We start from the raw sequence: 9,324 nt of genomic DNA, 5'->3' as shown, positions 1-9,324 counted from the left end.
GTCCAGGCTAGCCTGTAAAAACTTATGGTCTGTAGCTAGTTATCCTGATATTATTTTAAGGGTTTATATCATATGTATGTATTGCTATATCTGATTTTTGAGAAATTATTAATAAAATAATAAAAAACCTTGTATACCTGAATCCTTTTTAAACTAGGTACAATTTCCGTGTGATAACTGAACTTAAGTTTCTTTTGTATTTTCAAAACTTGCGGAGCAGTTGGCTAGAACGACACTTAACCACATCGCGTGAGAGTCAACAGTCATGGTTTCTTCCAGTGAGAATTGAATGCTTTCCTCCTGCTTCAGAGACATTTCCTGAGGGTAAGGTGGCTCCCATGTTCCCCTTAGAACCTCACTTAGCCACTTGATAAACTCAAATGTTCTTCTGTCTACACACCAAACCTTGCCCAAGGGGAGGAAAAGATAAAAAAGGGCTCAACCCGTGTCACCCAGGTTTTGTCTATGAGAAGCCTATTGCCTGAAATGCCTTCCAATCAAACAGGCAAACCAAATCAAACCCACCTGAAAGATCTAACCTTCAGATGACATAACTGAAGTGAACCATAAACCTCCACTCTGGTTTATATAAAAGTTCAATTAATTGGTAGTACATTTAAGGGCCCTGTCAAAATAAGAAAACAAGGGGAAACATTACAATGATTGACAGATTAAATTATCCTAGCTTAAAATTACAAATAAGGTAATGTCTGCCGGTTCTGTGGTGGAACTAGGAGTTGGATAGATTTTGATGGCAGACATATAGGAAGAGGGACGACAAACAGCTAATAAAGACGGTCAACTTCTGACTTCTTCCTTGCATCTCTGATCTGACAAAAAGGCCTGACAGTTTAAGACAAAGGCACACATAGCCCTCTGGCCATTGCCCCTGTCTGACAAACAAGCCCAAAGCAGGTCATATTTGTCCATCAGTTGCAGACCTGATAGCCTCTTGTCATTTCTAATAATAGTTTCTCTTTCCTTCTTGCTGAAACTTTGAGCATGTTCCTCAAATATTATTCTTTTCTTGGATGGACTATTGAAAATATGTACTAACATGTATGTGTATGTACAGCTTTCAGCTTTCCTTCTCTGTTGATGCCACTGTTTGATTTATGCAAATGGGAGACTCCTTTCTGAGCATCTCAGCATGTTCAGGCCTGATTTGTTATTGTTTGAAATTCTGGGACTGTTTTACACACATTTACAAAGAAAAACATTTGGCCTTTGATAAACGAATGACAAGCATGATATAAAGGCTGGAGGATGGTCAGTGAAGATCGGTACAGCGAGATCTGCACATCTGGCCCCAGCTGTGCAGCTACTCACAAGAAATGACTAATCCTGGTTTGGCCAAAGTCAGTAATTATTTTTACTGTTGTTGTGAAGATCAAAGGTTATTCCAGGAAGGAAGGCTGGGGCAATGGACTTTGTTATCTGACAGCAGTGGGGATTTATAAAAGCTATCATTTGGGTCACGGTTTGCACATTAACTCAGTGCTGATGCATGTGGGTCATGCAGCAGTGTAAACAACCTTCATGTGATAGTCATTATAATTGGCTAAAAGTAAATGAATCTACTGGTTTTGAGTCATCTTTGACCTTTTTTCAAGCACCAAGTCCTGACTCTGAATGTTAGAGAAGCTTGGAGGAGCTGCATCATATTTTTAAGAGTATGTCATTCTGTGAAGCCTTATTGTTACTGAAAAATCTGACCCTCTTATCATTAAGTAATTTTACACTAAAAACTTTTCTTTCAGAGATGCCACATGCGAGATTAGACTAATGCTTGAAGGGATTATAATAATTGCAAACTCACTGGACATCTTAAATATGTAATTTTTCAATGTGATTCATTTATACATACAATTTTCCCTAGACATGCATGAGGCCTCAGTTGGGATGCACTCTTAAGAAGTGTTGGACAAGACTCAAGGGTGACAGCAACTAGACACTACCACTTTAGGCAGAAAGGAGGCTTCAGGAGAATCAAAAGTGCTTGTAAGGCTCATTTCTTGGAATAATAATGTATTAAGTATGGTGAAGAGCTACACCAAGCATCTCTTTATTCTCCACAGTACCTTCTTATGCCAAGACAAAAAATCGTGTTGCCTAGATGCCACAGAATCTACTAAATAAGTGGTAAATAACCAATCTAATGTTATGTTCATTTCACAGCAGCCAAGTTAAAAAAATATGTAGTGCACAGACATATATGGTTTTGATAAACCTTATCTTCTTGTCTTCTCAAGTCCCAGATCAATGGGCCATTCCAGGGACTTTCTAATCTTCTCCTTTTGAATTAGGACCAAAGAACAGAGAGTAAGTGGAAAGAAAATGATAACTCCTATCACTGCCACCAACAAGCATATCTGTGAGTGCTTATTCCCTTGCAGGTGTTAACTAATATTCACAGTAAGTCTGACAAGTAAGTCATGCTATATATTGATATAAATTAAGTCTCAGGTTGATGCAATATTTTAAGTAGTAAAGTAGGAGAGTCAGGGTCCAGATTAAATGTCACTATAAGTATCAAACACCCATGATTTTATAAAATGTAATTAAAAAAATTAGAGTTCTACCAACTTGACTGCCGGTACATGAGATGGACAAGGACAAGGAGAGACATGCTAATGTGCCTACAAAGAACTGTAAACAGCTAAGGAATGCTGAGAGCAGGAGAAATCATTTTCTCAGGGAAGAGCACATCAATTGTCCATTCAGTACAAATGGTCAGGTCTGAAAATGTACATACAAGCAACATCGCACAGACTGAGGTGTATTTATGCACTTGGAATTTTTTACATGTGTATGTGTGTATGTGTAAAAACAATGAATGAAATAGAGGCCATGAATTTTAAAGAGCACAAGGAAAGACCTAAGGGAGGAGTTGGAGGAAGGAAAGGGAAAGGAAAAATGATGTAATTACATTATAATCTAAAAAAATATGAAAGAAATAATTTGAAAAAATGCAGGCCAAACAAGGAAATTGCATGTATGGCATATCTCAATTTTTCCCATATTTTTTTCATTCTATTTCTTCTTAAATCAATATTTCAGGGTTATTACTCTAAAAAATTGTAATAGTGACAAAAATGAAAACAACAGTTTGGAGGTCCCAAATTCTGGTGTGAAAATGCTGATTTCAAGTCACCTCTGCTATTTAACTTCTGCTTTCAAAGGCAACATGTCTGATGTGGCTGTGTTTCAGTCCACCTGTTTATGAAATGGTGGTGATGGCAGCCACATGTTCACTAAAGTATGAAGATTATACAAGAAACCAGACAGATGTTGACTGGCTCATTATCAACATACAGTATAAACTACAGCCACGTTTGGACTTACATAGCAGACTGTTTTAAATCTAGCATGTTCTATAATATTACTTGCCACCTCCATCTAATATTCCCTTCTAACAGCATTACAAATGTCAAAATATCCCGTATATTCAACTCCCTAAACAAACAAAATTAAAATACAAGAAAATGGATATCATACATATTGTGTTCCTTAAAAAGTCAAATAGTTTGCTTGGCTCGTGAACCAGATTTGCCTAGTGAGCACCCAACTGCCACCCACTCCCTCCGACTGAGATCCAGTTAAGCAAATCATTCAACTGCTTTACCTGGTCTAACCTTGGTCCTGAAGCCCCTGCACTAACCCAATCTTGGGCAGGTTAGACTCTCACATCAGACACACAGCCAAAGAAGAGGTCTATATGCCCACATCACATGGAAAGCCTGGAGTAATGCACCTCACATTCTAAAAGATGATGCCTGCCAACCTAGATGATTGTATTCAGCAAAACTATCTGCTGAAAGGAGAGAGAGAGAGAGAGAGAGAGAGAAAGAGAGAGAGAGAGAGAGAGAGCGAGCAGCTTTCCCCCAAGGATGAATTCCTCAATTGGTTATCTAATACCAAATGACCAGTCCCGAAATCACACACACACACACACACACACACACACACACACACACACACACACACACACAAAGTGTGTTGTAGGGAGCAGGGTGGCCCTTACACCCTCGGCTGCCTGGCTAGCTTACACCCAAAATAATCACACAGAAACTGTATTAATTAAAACACTGCTTGGCCATTAGCTCTAGCTTCCTTTCGGCTAACTCTCACATCTTGATTTAACCCATTTTTATTAAATCTGTGTTCACCACAAGGTTGTGGCTCACCGGGAAAGATTTAGCATATCTGATCTGGCAGCTCCATGATGGCTCTCCCTCTGATTCTGCTTCTTCCTCCCAGAATTCAGTTCTGTCTTCTCTGCCTACCCTATCAGGCCAAGCAGTTTCTTTCTTTCTTAACCAAGGAAAGCAACACACAAACAGAAGGACCTCCTACACCACACACACACACACACACACACATACACACACATATGTTATAATGTATATCACTAAGACTCATCAGGTAGCATTTATACAGTTATGCATACATAAATACATGTACACTACATATTCAAGGAAAAATTATTTAAAGAATGAGGGAGGTAGAGGACTTGGGAATGACTAGATGGTGGAAAGGGAAGGGGAAAAAGATGTTACTATATTTAATTTTAAGAAAAAGTCAAATAGATTGCTGTGTTATAAAAAGTTAATTGGTGTAGTTTTTTCTTTGTCTAATTTTTAATTCTCATTTACTCTAAAGGCATATAAAAGTCCAAAATCTCTACACTGCAGGCTTTCTGTCTAAAAGACACATCTATCCAAGACTGGTATTTCCAGAAAACTTCTGTTAAATATTTTTAAACATGTAGGCCACTGTTATCTGTAAACTTCCTACTATGAAATTAATTTTCAAACTTCCTTTAAAAACATATCAGAGAGTCTGAAAAATTATGTGCAATTTTCAATTAAGGCAAATTCCAATTTACAAATTAATCTATACGCACTTCCTCATGAATTTATGGTAGGTAGAGATTAGAGAAAAGGCAGTGTGGAGAGAGTATAATGGCAAGGGTACAAACAAGCAATTGCGGATGATGGGATTAAACAGTACAATTTTGGATGAGAAGAGACTTTGGAAACATCTAGGCAGAGGAAACTTTTAGCACGGTATGAAGTAATATGTTTTCATAATGGAGATGTCCAGAACTTCATAGCTTTTAGCCAAGGTAATAATACACAGGAAGTTATGATGGCTGGGTACTAAGAGTTAAAAACAGAAACAGAGGGCAGAAATTGCTAAAGTTCCAGAGTTTGGGTGTTCCAGTTTGTAAAACAGTCTAACACCGTTTAGATGCAAAACCAACATATTCATTATGACTTACACAGGATTAAAGACTCTAAACGTGAATTAATTTTAGGGAGTACCAAGATCGAATTTCCCTGAAGTTATTATTAGCCATCCAATCTCCCCCGATCACCACATGAGATTTATAGACAGCAGGTGTAACTCTGCTACTTCTTCTGGCAGTTTTATACCTAGAACTTCAAGCATAATGACAGCTCCTTTTCTTTTTTATATTTTAAATACAAAGAGCTTTCTCCACTGTGTCTTACAAGAGAGCAGAGAGAGAGCTAACATTGATCTAATTTCCTTGTAATCTCTCTCGTTGCCACAAAATTAACTTCAGAGGATTCCAGCATTGCCCTATGTAGGTGTGACTAAGGGCTCAAACGATACAGTCAAATGCTTGGGTTTTATTTTTAATTTTTTGTTAGTATTGGTGTTTTTTGTTTGTTTTTGTTGGCTTTGCACATTTCTAGTATCACTACGCTTTGGACAATTAAAAAGAAATTTGCACTAGCAATCTAAATGATAATTTAAAGCTTGCTTTTTTCTTTTTTAACTTTAGTTCACAGGCTAAGGATTTGGCCTAGGAAGGCCATGACTATTATAAACAAAGTTCTGGCTTCTAAAATCTTGAAACATTATCTTCAGAATGTAAGAATACTTAAAAACATTGCTTGTATTATAATTTGAGTTGTGTAATAGCCCTGTAGACATATTGTTTACACATGAATCTATTTTCCCAATATTTCTTTCTAAACATCTATATTTTCATTTTGGAGATGTCTGAAAAAAATTGGAAGTCAAGATGTACCAATGCCAGATGATGTCTAAGAAGTGAATTATGATGATTTAAAAGGTAGGCTTTGTTTTGAAGCACCCATATCATACGCTCACACTATTCATAGCCACTGGATACTTGCCACTTTTCTACTTAGCTATAGGAAGAACTTGCTCATGAATTTCCTCTTTAAATATTTATGTGAATGTGAGAAAGGTCTTTGGAAAAGTTATTTCAGTAAAAGTTTCTATGATTTTAGCACAACTAGTCCTCAATATTTGCAGACAGCGGATTGTTTTATTTTATAACTGTATTATTTAAGACTGACTTGTGGTGATATATGAGTATCACATGGAAAAATTCAAATAATAAAATTGATGTCCTATTATGTGTTTCTCTTAAACACAGTAATAACTCAGAGTTACCACAGACTTGCATATTAAGGACAAACAGTTTCAAGAATAAGACTGTCCCCAACTCAGATGTTGGACACATTTGGACTTCTGATGATCTTTAACGTGAGAGACTCCTTTCTTTTCTCAAGATTGATAATCTGATCATAGAACTCATATTTGCCATAAGAGTTCAAATATAACTGGATTAGGGACAGGCAATGGAAGGGTCACCTAGGAAGATCAGGTCTTGTGTGAGTGTGGAGGCAGGAGGAGACACAACCGTTATCATGCCCTTTCCATGAGATCATTCCTTCCCACATTCTTTCCCTCAGGACATCAGCGTGTTCAGCCTAGAAGGGACACTAAGGTAAATATCCAGATTTTGTTTTTGTTTTTATTGTGCAAGCATGGTTGATCAAAATATTGATCACAAGATTTGATTCAAGTTTCAGATTTTTACTTGCCAAAGTTTGGGTTGATGAAAAGTTCCAGTCTTATAAGCACCATTAAATGTCAGTTTTGCCCAGTGAGCATCTGCCATCCTGAAATGCTGTTACCATGTGAGGTTTTCTAGGGTCTTGCAGTGGTTAATATATTTTGTATGTTTGTCCTATTTATTATTTGCTTCACTCTGCACCCTTGGCTCTCTACAGCAGAGCATAAGTTTGTTTTGTATGTTAGTGTATTTTCTGTACCTAAAGCATTAGTTGGCAACCAGAGAGATTACAAAAAATAAAAGTATTGAATCAATAAATGATAGTTGCCACAGAATACATACTACGGTTTTTAGCAAACATCACAAATTGTGTCAGTTTGCAGTTATGTGCTGACATTTTGTCATTTTGAGTGATATAAAATAATCAGTAACTGATACAACTTATCACAGATAGTATTTTGAAGGAAATTTTTTTTTGTGTTCATTTATTTTATTATATAACTTTCCCTCATGAGAAGTGGTATATCGTAAGAGGGGTTCCATGGAGGTAGGACTACAGTACTCTAGACAGAGGTTTTCAACTTGTGGGTCACATATCAGATATCCTGCTAATCAGATATTTACATTATGAGTCAAAACAGTAGCACAATTATAGTTATGGGTAGTAGTGAAATAATTTTATGGTTGGGGTCACCACAACATGAAGATTTGTATTAAGGGGTCGCGGCATCAAGAAGGTTGAGAGCCACTGTTCTAGCACGTTCTTTTAAGTAGTATTTGAGGTGTGGTCCTATGTCTGAAATTAGAATCTGAATCCCAACAAATACTTGTCACAATTAGGTTTCTTTCCCAGTCACTGAAGCCATTATTTTTAGCTTGGTATGGTGGTTGCCTCTTCTTCGACCTAGCCAGTCGTCGTCATATACGTAGACCTGGAGAATGAGACGACGCACTGAAACTCTGTATACCCCATTGTTAGGAATTTTCCTTAGGATCACCTTCATACATTTCAGGAAGTTTCCACTGCCCTGGGTTTCTGGATGCCTCACCATTCTCAATTTCAAGTTATACTACAAAGCAATAGTAATAAAAAACGCATGGTACTGGCATAAAAACAAACACGTGATCAACGGAATCAAATTGAAGACCCAGACAGAAATCTACACACATATGGACATATAATTTTTGATAAAGAAGCTAGAAATACACACTGGAACTCCCTCCCAGCATGTTTAACAAATGTCATTGATAAAATTGGATGTCTGCATGTAGAAGAATGAAAACCCATCTATACTACTCACGCTACTCAAAACTCAAGTCCAAGGAAATCAAAGACCTTAACGTAAAAGCAGATACACTGAATGTGATAAAAGAGAAAGTGAGGAATGCCATTGCATACATTTGGCACAGGAAATAGCTTTCTGAACAGAATATAGACAGCACAGGCACTAAGATTAATGATTAATAAGTGGGACCTCATGAAACTGAAAATCTATTGTACAGTCAAGGACACCGTCATTCAGACAGCAGTGGTCTACATAATGGGAAACGATTTTTACCAACTACATGCGGTGGGACAATGGTCTTTATTCCTGTCACTTGTATTATTTTTAATAAAATTCTTATTGGCCAGTAGCCAGCCAGCAAGTATAGGTGGGATGATGGCAATTAGGCAGGAAGTAGAGGCATGGCAATGAGAATTCTGGGAAGAGGGAAGCTCAGTCTTCAAATCATGACCTAGCTGCAGAGAAAGCAAGATGTGACTGCCTCACTGAAAAAGGTACCAAGCCACATGGCTAACACAGATAAGAATAGTGGGTTAATGTAAGATGTAAGAATTAATTAATGAGAAGCCTGAACTAACAGGCCAACCAGTTTGTAATTAATGTAGACCTTGGTGTATTTATTTGAGACTAAAAAGCTGCAGGAACTGGGCAGGACAGAAGCCTATGTCAACAACTACACATCTAATAGAGGGCTAATATTCAAAATATATAAAGAATTCGAGAAATTAGACATTAAAAAAAACAAATATCCAGTTAAAATAGGAAACAGATATAAACAGAGAATTCTCAATAAAGAAAACTCAAATAGCTAAAAAACATTTAAGGAAATATTCAACACCCTTAGCCATCATGGAAATGCAAATCAAAGCTTTGAGATTCCATTTTACCCCTGTCAGAGTGACTACTAAGTCAATAACACAAGTGACAACTTGTGCTGGTAAGAATGTGGAACCAAAGGAAAAGCATATAGTTGTTCTCTTGGCTATGGGGAATAGACAAAATTGCCGGGGAGAAAATTGAGATCTTGGGGGTGGGGTGGGATGGGGGTAAGGGGAGATGGGGAGAGAGAGGGGATAGGGGGAGAATTGGGGGAGCTTGGGGAAGGGGGAGGATTGGGATGAAGGAAGGTTGGATGGGGGAGCACGGAAGCACGGTTCTTAGTTAAGGGAGCCACCTTAG

At 37.5% G+C, this 9,324-nt stretch overlaps 1 long non-coding RNA gene across 1 annotated transcript; it reads left to right on the top strand.

The window, feature by feature from the left end:
* Nucleotides 1–2,415: 2,415 nt before the first annotated feature.
* LOC121466025 lies at nt 2,416–6,497 on the top strand. Its single transcript, XR_005976707.1, has 3 exons — nt 2,416–2,428; nt 6,030–6,106; nt 6,437–6,497. It is a non-coding gene; the product is annotated as an uncharacterized LOC121466025 (long non-coding RNA).
* Nucleotides 6,498–9,324: the final 2,827 nt, after the last annotated feature.

The sequence above is a fragment of the Microtus oregoni genome, unplaced genomic scaffold (assembly GCF_018167655.1).
Source record: "Microtus oregoni isolate MIOR12 unplaced genomic scaffold, Mior012 000032F_ref0000030, whole genome shotgun sequence".
NCBI lineage: Eukaryota > Metazoa > Chordata > Mammalia > Rodentia > Cricetidae > Microtus > Microtus oregoni.
Note: the sequence above shows the minus strand (reverse complement) of the source record. Positions and strands in the feature narration are given on the sequence as shown.